This window comes from Triticum aestivum, chromosome 2B (genome assembly GCF_018294505.1).
Source record: "Triticum aestivum cultivar Chinese Spring chromosome 2B, IWGSC CS RefSeq v2.1, whole genome shotgun sequence".
NCBI classification, from domain to species: domain Eukaryota; kingdom Viridiplantae; phylum Streptophyta; class Magnoliopsida; order Poales; family Poaceae; genus Triticum; species Triticum aestivum.
The window spans coordinates 652,078,315-652,084,226 of record NC_057798.1 but is presented as its reverse complement, the minus strand read 5'-3'; positions in this window follow the sequence as shown (position 1 = coordinate 652,084,226).

Sequence of the window (5,912 nt, the reverse complement as noted above, 5' to 3'; positions counted from 1 at the left end):
GCGGCGTCGATGACGCCCATGCTTTGTTTTTCTCCCTGAGGGGTTATCCTCCGTTGCCTCATCGCCATTGGTTTCCTTCGGAGTGTCCACCATATATATATCGTATGAGGAGGTGGCTATCCACCGCCCTGTGAGCGGTGGTTCATGTACTTCTCCTGCATCGTCGTCCATACCGTCGATGTCTTCAGAGTCGAAGTCAAGCACGTCGGTTAGATCATCGACCGTGGCAATCAAGTGGGTGGTGGGTGGGCAGCGAATTCCTTCGTCGCCTGCTTCCCACTCGAGCCGGACATAGTTCGGCCAGGAGCCTCCTGACAAAGAGAGAGACTTTAATGAGTTCAGCATGTCGCCAAAGGGCGAGTGCAGGAAGATATCCGCAGCGTAAACTCCATCGCCGGAGCCCGACCTGGCTCGGCCAGCTCGAGAGTGCACGGACTGGAACCAACAACCGGATACGAGTCCGGGGGTCCGGAGTCACAGGCTTCCATAGAGGTGAGACATGTGTTCGGCTCCACCGCCGATGAGTGTGCGGCCTGCGGGGCGGGGTCCATCCCTCCGTCCTTAGGCAACGCAGCCTACTCCGGATTTAGGTCCGGGGCTACTGCAGGGGTGATATCCCGAGCATTATCCGACAGCAGGTCTAAGCCGTGCTCATCACGACTGTCCGGTGCTCCTGGCACAGGCCCGAATCCGTCAAAGATCAAGTCTCCGCGAATGTTGGTCGTGTAGTTCAAGTTTCCGAACCTGACCTGGTGGCCAGGGGCGTAGTTGTCGATCTGCTCCAGATGGCCAAGCGAATTGGCCCGCAGTGCGAAGCCGCTGAACACGAAGATCTATTCGGGGAGAAAAGTCTCGCCCTGGACCGTGTTGTTGACGATTGAAGGTGCCATCAAGCCTTGTAGCGACGACACAGAGGAACTCTCAATGAAAGCACTAATGTCGGTGTCAAAACCGGCGGATCTCGGGTAGGGGGTCCCGATCTGTGAGTCTTAGGCTGATGGTAATAGGAAGCAAGGGACACAATGTTTACCCAGGTTCGGGCCCTCTCGATGGAGGTAAAACCCTACTTCCTGCTTGATTAATATTGATGATATGAGTAGTACAAGAGTAGATCTACCACGAGATCATAGAGGCTAAACCCTAAGAGCTAGCCTATGATGATTATGATTGTAATTGTGATCGGCCTTCTAAGGACCAACCTCTCCGGTTTATATAGACACCAGAGAGGGCTAGGGTTTACATGGAGTCAGTTACAAGGAAGGAAATATAATATCCGGATTGCCAAGCTTGTCTTCCACGCAAAGGAGAGTTCCATTCGGACATGGGACGGAGTCTTGAGTCTTGTATCTTCACACTCCAATAGTCCGGACGATGTATATAGTCCGGCTATCCGGATACCCCCTAATCCAGGACTCCCTCAGTAAGCTCACCACTAGTTAGAAGTGGTGACAACACCTTATGCAGGTTGCAACCTGTAGCGACCCGACCTCAAACGGTCAAGTCTCTGTGCTTAAGTGTCATCCCTGGATCGGTATGCTAACACACACAGTACTCGAGGATTTATAACAGAGGTAAATCACATGTATAAAGTAACATAAATACTAGTATTACCTTAATCCAAATAGCGGAAGTAACAACAAGGTCGTGGATTCCCATCAACACCAACGGCAAAGTTGAGTGTAGAAATTGTAACCCTAACGTGTCACTTACTCGTCGTAAGATTCCCGCAACATGAGACGTTGCAGCCACAAAGGGTCAGTACATTGAATGTACTGGCAAATTCACACCATAGGATAATGATGAATAATAGCTATCACTAGATGCATATTTGGCTGGTGGAAAGCTCTATAGTTATAATGTTTTTGCAAAAAGCCAATTTTTCCCTACTGCAAAGGAATATATCTTATTTAACTACAAAGTTTGTTGAAAACATTGAGAAGGTAAACCTCAACTCAATCCCAATTAAAAGTTAACAACCCAACAAATTAATTAAGTAACGTGATGAGATCAATATGATAATCCAAGAACCAGATACTCAAGATGTCCATAACCGGGGACACGGTTAACCATGATTAGTTTGTACACTCCGCAGAGGTTCACGCACTTTTCCCCACAAGACTCGATCTCCTCAGTTGGATTTCTCGCACTACATGGTGTTTGAGAAATGGATGACCGAGACACAGTCTTTCAGAAGCGTTAGCACCTTACGATGGGTAGACAGTTACACCTACTTTCCCCTACATCTGCTAGTCTACCAGTATAAGAGTTCACACGACTTAATCAACTATGCTAGAGCCCATAATAGTTTGTGGTTGCACACAAAAGTTTCTAGCATGAATAATCTTATGATCCCTTTGAGCCTGGGTGGCAGTCCATAGGAAAAATCACACGGAACCCCGTGATTTCCAAAAAAAGTCAACACTGGATTCCTCAGGTGCCTCAATCCACCCAGATGTGTATTAAAGTAGCCACCTTAAGTTGAACCTTAGTTAACAATAATCTCTCACATCTTTCATGAATTCTCTCAAACCAATCCACGTATACGAGCATAGCATGGCAGTATGAGCATAACGTAAAAGTAACTCCCAAGGTTTGAATGCAGGACAATAGGTTCCTACCTCACCAACTACTTCCCCAATACCCACATGTTATCAAATCCTAACCATGCAATGTTTGAGGGTGAAACTAATGCACAAAAATTGGGCATGTAAGGGATATGATCAAAGTGTGAACTTGCCTTGTACTGCTGATGAAGATGATTCACACTCATAACTCCTGATAGTTCTACTCGTCACACTCCGGTCAATCTATCGTAAGCAAACAATAGTAACCACACATAAGCATTCATTTAAAAGATCGGAAAGAACGGAGAAAACAATTCGGAAAACATCAAAACCAAGCAAATAACTCTTGCAACATAAAACAATTTCTAACAATACCAAAATTATGTGCATTTGGCCTTATCAGTAATTTTATGTCAAGAGCTTCGATTTGCAAAAAGAATCAACTCAAACGGTGTTATAAAACTCAAGTTATGAACAAAAGAAGTTTAAATTCAAATCTGTTTGAAATAAAATTTTAAAACATTCAAAACAGGTTTGATTTGGATTACAGGATAGAGGGGATCATAACGAAGAAGTGGGTGTTGGTTTCGTTGGATTTGGACAAACGGGTAAAAAGTTGTGAGCATTTGAAAACCAGGGGCTAAACTATAAGAAAAATATTTACTACTAGGTCCCTAGCCGAAACTAAAGAGAAAAAGAAAAATTCAAAATAACGAACGTTCGCTACCGAACGCTAATGAACCAGCTTGTTCACTACAGAAGCTAACATAGCGGACGTTTACTAATTAAAGAAAACGTTTCGTGGGAAAAAATAAAACGATCTGGATCGTTGGATCCAGATCCGACGGCGAGGGAGGCGGCGGTTACCACGGCGATCGCCGGACTTCGGGAAGACGGCGGCGGCGACTTCGGACGAGGACGGGGCGATGGCTCCGGGGCTCGGCGACGCCGGTGGAGTAGACGGGGAGGGGCGGCTCGGTGAGGCGGATCCGAAGGTGATGGCGGCGTCGGGCGAGAGCGGCGGTGGACCGCGGGGCGGTGCGGCGGATCTCGTCGGAGTTTTTGAACTCCGGCAAGTGCGGGAGGCGCGAGGCGAAAGAGAGAGAGGGCCGGGGTCCTCGCCTTTTAAAGGAGGAGGGGGAAGCGGTGGCGTGGGGGAGGGGCAAGGTCGAGGCGGCGGCGGGAGTCCGGCTGCGGTACGGGATTGGCGGCGGCGGCGTGCTGGCGCTGGAGTCCGTCGGGAGGTCAGGGGCGACGCAGAGTGGGGCTGGGCTTGGCCTGGCCCGGTTGGCTGGGCCGGCCCAATTCGGCGGGGAGAAACTTTTTTTAATAAACAGAGAGAAAAAGAGATGAAAAGGAAAATAAAATAAAATATTCTATAGGCATATAATATATCAAAATTTTCAGAAAAAGATTTTCACGACTTGAACATTATTCTAACATCAAATAAAATCCTCAATAATTCAAATAAAACAAAGAGTGCTACAGCTCTAATAAAATCCAATAAAAATCATTTTAAAAAATACCAAAATGATTTCAAATTTATTTCTCTCCAATTTTCTGTTGTAGGGAATCATGTTACCCTATTTTCCATATATTTTATTTTTGGAAAGAAATAATTAGAATAAAATCCGAATAACTCCAAATTGAAAATAATTTCCAAAAGGGATTTTCAGTTTGATTCTTCAAAACTCCCAACTCATATTCCATATGTTTTGAAGAAGTCATTTTATCTTCTCTCATGAAAATCATTGAGTTGCATGAAGTTTATGAATTGGAAATATTTCCGAATGAAATTCAAATCTTTTCAAAACCATTTTTCATTTAGTTAAATGGAAGAAGTCATGTCATCTTCTCTCTAGGGTTTTATGATGAAATGAATTTGAATTCACGGAGATTACAAATGCAAAATGAAAGTTTGGGAAAGTCCTTTTATTCCCTCTCATTTAACTTTCAAAAAGTTTCGAATTTCACTCACTTTCAGTCAATCAATCACACAACAATCAAACAATCAATCAAAACTATTTATTTATTATAACATTCCAAAATTTAGAATTTTGGGATGTTACACAACCAAACACCATGTCATATGTGCGCCTAATGCAATGCGGGCAACCAAACCCGGGTCAAAAATGGGTGTCTCATGCAACTAGGGGCATGCAGGCAACCATACTATGTGCATCTGGTTTTTTTGCCTGCATCCCCTCAAACCGACTCACTAGAGCCAGGCTGGATTGGCAATGTAACCAAACACGCCCTACGTGATTCAGGCAATCCATCCGAACCGTAATATTAGTCTACATGGCCGACCATCAGGCCGAGCTAGGGGAGTAGGGCGCAGCCAGGTGGTACAGTGGGCTGTCTACTTGCAATTATAATGTGTTGGGTTTTAATGATTTCACTAAGCAAGACTAGATGTTAAGTCCAGGGCGAGACTACGCCGACACAGACCATCTACGCGGTCTGTGGGCTAGGGATGGCAATGTTTACCCATTACCCACGTACCCTATTAGGGTAAAGATATGAGACAAAAGTTACCAATGGGTACAATTATGGGTTCCTATAACCGATACCGGCAATACTCATGTATCGATATAAAATCTGACAAATAGACAAATTATCTCTACACTTAATCATGAGTGTATGAACTTCGGAAGTATGACCATGTACTACTGTTTAGAACTATGTGTTGTTGTTTACAAGAAAGCGACATTGTTTATACAATGTGTTATTGGCTATAAGTATGTGTTGTTCTTGTGATGTGTTGTTGTTTACATATTATGAATTTATGATTATATGTTGTTGTTTCATACAAGGCGATGCTCAAACTGATGTTTTGCGAACATGAGTATTTTTACCCGCGGGTAACCATTTACCTTATTGGGTGACGGGTACGGGGGAAAATTATGCCTGCTTACGGGTATGGGTTGGGTAAGCTTACAAGGATGTGGGGTGTCTCCATATCCAAAACTGATGGGTGCCATCCCCAGTGGCTATGTGCTGCCTATTGTGAGGCGCACAGACGCCTCACCTACAGTGCACAGGTGGTGGGCCGGCCCAGTAGGACATGGTGCACCCTCCTGATGTCTCGAGTTTTACTTTTTTGTCTGTTTAATTTTATTTATATTTTATGCTCATTTTTTTATAAAAAATTGCTTATGAAATTAGATATGTGTTAGAAGAATAATACCGATTAAAATCAAAAAAGAAACAAATAGAAAGGCAAAAAAAATTGAGAAATACGAAGAGAATGAAGAAAAAAAGAAAATAGAAGTATAACGAATAAATAAAACCCTAAGAAAATCGAGCAACTCTACGCGTCCGCCGATGGATTATTTTCAAAGATCC